This window comes from Cynoglossus semilaevis, chromosome 5, assembly GCF_000523025.1.
Source record: "Cynoglossus semilaevis isolate Cse_v1.0 chromosome 5, Cse_v1.0, whole genome shotgun sequence".
NCBI lineage: Eukaryota > Metazoa > Chordata > Actinopteri > Pleuronectiformes > Cynoglossidae > Cynoglossus > Cynoglossus semilaevis.
The window spans coordinates 6,899,435-6,908,095 of NC_024311.1; the positions used below are offsets into that span (position 1 = coordinate 6,899,435).

The 8,661-nt window shown below is 45.0% G+C and overlaps 1 protein-coding gene across 5 annotated transcripts in view; it reads left to right on the forward strand.

Moving 5' to 3' along the window:
* Nucleotides 1-8,661, forward strand: part of sema6d (semaphorin 6D) — a 48,048-nt gene that overhangs the window by 17,141 nt on the left and 22,246 nt on the right. Inside the window, exon 1 of one of the 5 annotated variants that reach the window (XM_008310178.3) lies at nucleotides 6,126-6,719. The exons of the other annotated variants lie outside the window; for them this stretch is intronic. The gene's annotated coding sequence lies outside the window, so the exon portion shown is untranslated. Of the gene's footprint in view, nucleotides 1-6,125; nucleotides 6,720-8,661 lie in introns of those variants that run through there. 5 annotated transcript variants of the gene reach the window in all.

The window sequence follows — 8,661 nt, forward strand, 5'->3', positions numbered from 1 at the left end:
AAATGCCGCGTCTTGCGGTCGGCGAATGCAAGCCCTGCACGACGAGCCCAAGTCGGGCACAGTCCTGTCCACAGCTGTTCCACAGACAGTCAGAGCCACACACACGGAGCACCTGTCTGCACGTGTGTGTGCAGTGGTGCGCATGTCTCCGTGTGTGTGTGTGTGTGTGCCAGTCTCATGCAGGAATAGATCGGTGCTGTAGAGCGTGTGAACCAGCTAACCTCCACTCCTCTCCTCTGCCTGTTAAATCCCGGCCTAAATAGAAGCGTCCCTGCCTCCGTTTGTGACGTGGACTTCCTGTTAGCTCATTAGCTTCATTAGAGAGTGAGAGTCGGGGTCTTGGACCATCTGTGTGTCTGACTGCTGTGTTTGAAACGTTCATTAACGCTGCTGCGCTGATGGATTTGAACGGTGAAGGACGTAGAGTACGGCAGGACTAGTGAAGGTTAATCAAACCTTGGCCCAGTAACCACGACCCTCCTCCTGGTCCGCACCGTCAGTGTGAGCGCTCATCCTGGGCCCGGTCACAACGCCTAGTTAGTGGAACCATTATTCTAACGGTTATTCTAATGGTTCCACGGATGTTCTGCATCATTTCATGCAGTAGAAGGAGGGCCTTGACTGGCCATGATGTCAGAGCCAGGAAGGCACCGTACCGTCAACCAGACCCATGGAATCATTTAAATGGGAACAGAATTGGATTTTAAATACAGTAATGAGTGTGTGTGAGTGAGTGTGTGAGTGTGTGTGTGTGTGTGGCTAAATCCCACTGATCCAGAGCTTTATCGCAGGCTGAAAATTACCCTCAGCATTAGCTGTGGATATGATTAGCATTCTCATTTTCTCTAATAAACACAATTAGATTTTATCAGAAAATCACATTCAGTTCGCTGCATTTTCTTCGTCGAGCGCCGCGGCGACCGTGAGGCTTTCATCAAAACAGACATTTCTCCAAGTTCAGAGATAAAAATTGGTTTTCACATGATTGATTTCCTAGCCACCATTCCTTAACTAGAACATCAAGCCCAGTGTTTTTCAAACCTGGGGTCACGACTCCACATGGGGTCGCCTGGGATTCAAACGGGGTCACCTGAAATGTCTAGTATCTGAGTGAACTAATTATTATTTTTTCTAAAATAATGATTAAAAACATCAGCTCATCCTAAACCAGTGTATTACTACACTGTTGTTGTTACTTTTTCGTGGGACTCTCTGTGTTGTTTTTAAAGTTGACACTTGTTCCTGCTTGTTGTACATTTTTGTGCAACTTGACAATCGGTGATGAATCCCACGGCAGTGACTCGTAGCACGGCTGCACTGTAATCAGGGAGTGTTTTTTCCAGCAGCCTTGTCGAGGAGACGGCCGCTCTCACGACACGTAACGTTACCACTCTTATCTCTCTTTAACATTTAAATTTTTTCTTAAACAGACCACAAAAAACTACTAGTTAATACCAACAGTGGTCATTCAGTAGTTCATTTCCAATAGGTGAGACTGGATAAAGTAAATACTTGACAAATACTCAAACATGTTGAAGGCTAGACCATAAACCGTGACATTGACTCAAAACACTGCTGAAACGCTTTAGTACGTTAGAGTCTAAACTCATAAAACAGTCCAACCAGCATCTCTATAGGGGGTGAGGGTATGGGGGTGAGGGTGGGGGCTACAAATCTACACAGTAGGCATCAAAGTACCGTTGTATTACATTTGTGATTTGGTTGTAGTGTACCATTTGGTGTACACTGAAATCCAAAAGGCTGAGGACCAGCGTGTGGACAGATTTCTAACATGGGGGGTGGAGGGGTGGGGCAGCGTATCCAGCAGAGTCGGGGAATGAGAGAAAAGATCTCCGTGTAGATTGGACGTCGCAAAGACTCCCAACAGGACGGCAGACTGGGGTGACAAATGGTTCCCCAGGCCAGTGGAGAGGCAGGAATGGCCTCTTAATCAATCAGAGGTCACCATGGAGCCTGACTGCCCCCCCGCCCCTCCTCCTCCTCCTCCTCGCCTTCCTCCCTGAGAAGCAACCATCTGAGGGAACAGTCAATGCCAAACTAGAATCCCACAACAGTCTGCACTCCACTGCAGCCGTTCTATTGGTTAGTCACCGATTGGTGTCATCGACCTGTGAATCCTGCTGAGTTTAATTATGAAACAAACATATATTTGTCAAAAAGTTGACATGACAATGTTCTGCTTCAGTGTTTGCATTTGTTGCAGTCGTATTTGTCCTGTTGCCGGTGTGGCTGTGGAAAAAGGGGCTGCATGACCTGACCAACTGTAAAACTAGTTAATCCAGACTCTGATTTGCTTCATCATCTTCAGATGAGGCGTCATTTATAACCTGGGTACTTCCTCCACCTGTTACTGGCCTTTTTTGGACTGTAGGTGGCGGCAGTGTACACGGACGATGTGGCTAAGACTATATGAATCCAGTGGGATTTGACATGATAACCAATCACAACCTAGAAGTCGTCATTTACTAGTTGCTCACCAGCGTTGAATTGCTAACTTCTTCCCTTCTTCTTTCTCACATCTACCTTCCCTCCACTGTTAGCCCCGGCCTCGGTCCTGACACACGGCTCTATGTAAAAGGGAAACGTCTGGTTGGGCTTTGTCTGGTTGGCCCAACCTACGGCCAGTCCCCCACATTGTTCTTTGCACCCCGAGGCCCACCCACACATGTTCCCTGGGGTTGTCCTACCACTGTGGCGTCCCTGGGGAGTGGACCAGGGATTCAGGGGCAGCAGCAGCCGTCTGTCCTCTGTCTAAGTCCAGTCTTCCGTCATCAATGTATTCATCTGCACATTCCCCCAATCAATCTTAACATACCCCAGCACTCGGACCGCCGTCACTCACCCATCTGTTTAGCTGCTGTATTTGACAACGTAGCTTCGTCCAATCAGCTGTCTCCCAGTGTTCACACGGCTCCGAGGTCGTGATTTTTGAACGTTAATGAACGATTCCATATGTTCCATGAACACAGTTTTTAATAACCACTAATATTTTCAACACCTGGTGCTTACTGGCTCTCGGCCAGGACTTTGGGCTGTCAACCAATGAGCTCACCTGGAGCCGGACTACTGCTGCAGCTCTCACATGAACAAACAACGGGAGAAAGATTCTCAGGAAAGTGGAGATGACGTACGAAAAGATATCTCCAACTACTACAAACTGTAGTAGTTATACCAGTACTTCAAGTCTACTTTGAGTACCACTTAATGCAGTACACAGCTGTTGCCTTTGCCTTTGCTCTGAAGTTGCGTTATGATGGTGGATCTTAGGGTAACTTGTTCTTCTACAGCGAACCAGATCAGACCTGAATGTCCTGCAGCGGTCGTAGATCAGGGTTCATATTCCACGTTTGGATACACAAGAAATATTTAAACTGATGAAAGAATATTGTTGAAAAGATTTCATTTGTTTCAAATGTGCAGTTTTTCTGCATGAAGCAGTTTAAATTAATTATCATCAAAATTAATTGAATTTGAATCACAACATTGTTCTGTTAAAATAAATAAATAAAATAAACAAAAGTACTTCACAGTCACAGATTAGCCTCTGTGAAACACATGTCTGATGTCAGGTCATGTTTGAATGTTCGTTTTGTGTTGTGAATAATTTACGAAGTCACTGGAATCAAAAATCATTACAAACTAACAATGGAAAACGATAATAAAAACACAGTTAGACTCTAATTAAATGCTATCACACTGCAATTACAGCAGCTTTAAAACTGCCAATTCACAGGAAGGCAGTGGATCGATGGTTAACCCGTCACCACCCCCCCCCCCCCCCCCCCCCAACCCCCCCTAAAAGATCCATATATGGATCCAGGTGTCCTGACAATCAGTGGATACGTCTAATGCAGATCTTTGACACATTGATCCCCCCCCCCCCCACCCCCCCCCCCTCTGCCACAGTGATGTATGCTGATGCTGATTCAGTCCCTGCAGGACACCACAGCCTCACAGGAGGACAGGAGGACAGGAGGACCAGATACGGCAGCTGGAGATAGCTGGAGGAGGAGGAGGAGGAGGAGAATGATGGAGGAGGATGAAGGTCACAGATGACAAACTGGGCTGCTGTACTGAAACAGACCAGGACGAAGAAAATCACTCATCAAGTTACAATACTTGAAATGTTGATCGTGGCTGTGATTAGCTGTGACATTTTTTCATTTTGAGGACTAAAACAGTGGCACACAACGTTTTTGTAGCACGCCACCGTTGAAGGATCATTGAATTACTTTTAGACTTTATTCTGGAAGGATCGGCGTCTGAATGACCTTTGACCTGTTGTTTTGAAACATTGACAGATTATCTTTGAATGAATACAAGCCCCCGGACCAAGGGTTGGTTCTGGTCTAAAACATCAATTGTCCTTTGGGCTAATGCTAAGCTGTGTATTTAGCTTAGTTTTCTAATGCTTAGTTGATGAACTGCAGTCTTTATTAGTTGTATGCTGGCTGTGATTATGAGTTATTTATTAGGATTTATAATTACACAGGTCAGTACTGGACCACATCACTGAGTCCACACAGGTCAGTACTGGACCACATCACTGAGTCCACACAGGTCAGTACTGGACCACATCACTGAGCCTTGTCCACACGGGTCACTTTTCTGAACACACAGCTAAGAGTGGTGTATCTGCCAAAACCAGGAAGTGAGTTTGAGAAAGTGCAGACTCAGGTTTGAGTTTCTTAAGTTTCTTAATTCCTGTCTGTCTGGACTGAAGGGCCGTCTGGTGATTTTTTTAAAACGGAGCCTTTAGTATTTCCGCACTGCTCCAGTCCAGGAGTCGGTGTTGAAATGAAGAGGGTTCTGAGGAAGTTCTGAGGAGAACCTGAGGACATCAAGGTTCCGTCAGAGACAGTATCAACAGTGTGAATGGAGAGGGTCACGCAGGGATAGAGACATGAGGGAAGTGCCAAACCAGGATCAGGCGGATCGGTTGTGTTTCCTGTGCTAGCATTGAGATGCAGATCCCACTCTTCTGACTAATAATGGGGACTGTCAGGAGAGTGGGTGTGTGGGTGGGTGAGTGGGTGAGGATGTTTGTGTGGAAGAAGTTCTCATACATCTGTTAACCTGCCCCTCTAATGAGGTGCAAATGGCTCTCCACGCTGCCCAGCCATTTCAGACCCGGCTGGAATTCTCTGACACTTCCAGGTCACAGGCGACAAGAGCGAACATGGCTGCGACATTTACATTTACAAACACACACACTCACACTCACACACACATGCAGATTGGCCGACGTTAACAGCAAACAATCCTGGAATAAGAAAGCGTTACCATTTGATTGGCTTCAATAGGAACACTCTGGAGTTGGATCGTCTAAAGCAGCCGTTCCCAATTTTTTCGTAGATAAGACTGTTGTCAAGACCCTCTGTAAAACCACCCCCCACGCCCCCATGTCCACACATTCACAGGATTTTTTAGGTAAACTCCACTGATCTTCATGTCAAACGCCGTCATTATTAATTAACTCCTACTACTATTGACCGACGGAGATTTAATAAACAATTTAAGAAAACATTTAATTTATTTGAATTAAATTTACAGATATTTATCTGTGTTTATCTGTGTTTCTATGACAACCTTGATAATACAAAAAAATACAAACCACCGTTAATGACCCTAAAGCAGGGGTCACCAACCTTTTTGAAACTGAGAGCTACTTCAGCTGCTTGTCTGATACAGACTTCCCAAACAATGTAATAAAAATGAGTTCTGGGACATACAATAGTAGACACTCTTCTTCATCATCACTGCTCTTCATCATTACAAGTGTAACTGTATGTAAAAGCACAGTAACAGTAACAGTAACGTTCCTGAGCCTCTTGTTGACTAGATGTATTTTTAGAACATATCCTTCAGGCACCTTAGTCCACGGGGGCTAACAGGTTAGGGTCAGAGTTGGTGACCCCTGCTCTAACCCTAACTCTTGTGTAAAAAAAAACAACAAAACAAAGAAACATAATTATAGGCTTCAGTTTACGAGTCAACATAAAGAAATAGTTCAAATAAATAATGAATACACTTTATTTTATTGTCACAACAAACCAGATCTGTTAACTCTGTGGGGGGGGGGGGGTTTATAGCGTCGTCTGTGGAACTGTTTCTTGTCCTTGCCCTGTGTGGCTGTTCCTGCTCGCTCTGACAGGGATCAGTGATTTAGAACCACGTCTGCTGCAGAACCGAGCTGTTCTCCATCAGGTTCCACCAGAGCCGGTGTGTTCGTCATTTCACTGAAAGGGTTTTTACTAGCGCCCTCGCTGACTGGAGTCGGGGGAGGGGGTTTTACAACAGAAGGGCAGGTAACGCGGGGTCACTCAGAAGGAGAGCTGGGAGGAAAGGGGGGAGGGTCTGCCTTTTCTCTTGCTCAGTGGGCTCGAGAAGAAAAAGGAAGGAAGCCAGAGCGGAGTGAGGATGGTCCGAACCCAGTGAGTGAGGGGTGATGGTGGTGGGCGGGGCTGAAACTAGAGCTCAGCTGATTGGTGGGCTGCGGCCGGGGGTCCCTCTGTCTGGATGGATGGACGAGTCAGCGCGGCTCAGATTACACCGTTAGCCGAACATTAGTTTGTTTTTCTCTCTGCCGGAACCCGTCGGTTTGATTCGGGGCGCGCAGAAAATTACCTTCTTTTTTCTGTGGATTACACGAAAAAAACTGGATTAAAAAAAAAACGAAAACACGTCGTTCAGATGAGGTGAGTTTCTGTTCCGGTCGTGCACGCGCTTTAGTGCGCCACGTTACGCTGAGAAAGTAAAGGGGGGAAGATGGACTTCTGTCTTTGTGTGTGTGTCAGAGAAAGAGCCAAAAACAAAGTGTTTTTTTTATACCACTGTACTCTGTCGCGTCTGCACATGCACTAACCTGCAAATGTACCTCAAAGCTGGGCTGTGGTTTCGCGTACTCCTCTCGTGTACTATTACTACAATACTGCAACTGTTCATTAGTCACCTTCAAGTCCGACAGACTTTAACTGTGCAGGTCAGAGAGTACTCCATACTAGTTGTACTGACTGGTATACTTCTTTTATCGTTGGTGGTGCAGCACAGTAGACGTGTAGTACTCCATAGTAGAACCATAGTACCGTAGTAAAAGTGCAGCCAGGTTACTGCGTCCACAGTGTTAACAAACCCTGTGAACCTGGATTTACTGGATGAAATGTTTTTTTACTGAACCGGACCGAGTATCACGTACAAACCGGAAATACTACGGTACTCAAAGACACACAGATTCAATTCTGCAGGTTTTTAGATTAAACATTTAAAGGTGCAGTGAGTGGGGGTCGAGGGAGAGAGAGAGTGTGTGTGTGTGTGTGTGGGGGGGGGGTGTCTTTTACGGTGACATTTATAAACACGTCTGTCATCTGATACCAATGCTAATGTAGACATTTTCTGTCTGTCGACTGCACGTATTTTTTTTTTAAATTTAAACAAAATGATTCCAAAACATAATTTGATTTTTAATTTATTTTTCTCCTCGTAGTACTTTCATGTACTCTCTTAGGGTTGCAGTCTCTATGTTGAACACCCCTGGAACAGAACAACAGGGAACAGAATAGAACAGCTTATACTGTTGTCACTGGTTCAATGACCAGGTGCAGCAGTAACAGTACAGCACTGTACCTAGAGTTAATGTGACAGTACAACAGAAGAAAAACACGAGAAGAAAATAGCATGTCAGTATCTACACTCATAACATTAAAGCAAAAATAATAGAGAAACAAACACAAGTAAAATAAAAAAAATCCTTCAACCTTCACTGTCCCGAAAGTTGCCCTGCTATTTATTTACCAGTGATTCCCAACCACCGTGTCGTGGCCCACTAGTGTGCTGTGGAAAATTATCCAATGTCACTTAATTGGTCTCAAAAAATATTTTTCTTTGTTCATCAATGCGTGACAGGGAGAGCAATTAAATCCTCTTCTGGTAGGTGGCAGCAGATGGTTAATGAAACTAAAAAAAGAAAATCAGAGCAGTTGAAGAAGATCTTTGTGAGTGTCTTTCTTCAATTCCTGCCAGTATATCAGCATCATCTTCATCTAAACAGGCCGAGATCTTAGTCAATGATGAGGTCATTTAAACTAGAAGATTATTGTACTTAATTACAGATACGTTTTGTGAGATTTGTGGTTTTTCCTGATGATATATATGTGCTGTGGCTCAAAAAAAGGTTGGGAAAACTGATCCACACACACATATATTTCTGTATATATTTGTCTCTAGATATGTTAATGTATATCAAAGTTTGTGCACAGGTTGGTGTAGACCATATCTGAGCTGGGATTTCAAAGATGATGAAAACAGATATCTGTCCGTAATGTTCCGGAGTGTGACGTCACAGAAGACAAACGCCGTACGCACGGGTATAGTTTGGATAAAACGCTTTAAAACAGAGTAGGAGTGAAACAAACTGTGAGCATTTTCTTCTTCTTGTGTTTAATGTCGTTATTGATACGTAGCGGTGCGGTCGACCTCGGCCTGTCTGAGTCCCTGAAGTCCCGTTTTTATTTTAGATCATCGTTTAATCAATGGTCCGCACCAGGCTCTCTGTTAATGGACGTCTTCTCCTGTTAGCTCCAAAGTTAACGGGGGGGGGGGAGGGGGGGTCCCGGGCGGGGGGTGGGGGTGGGCGGGGGGTGG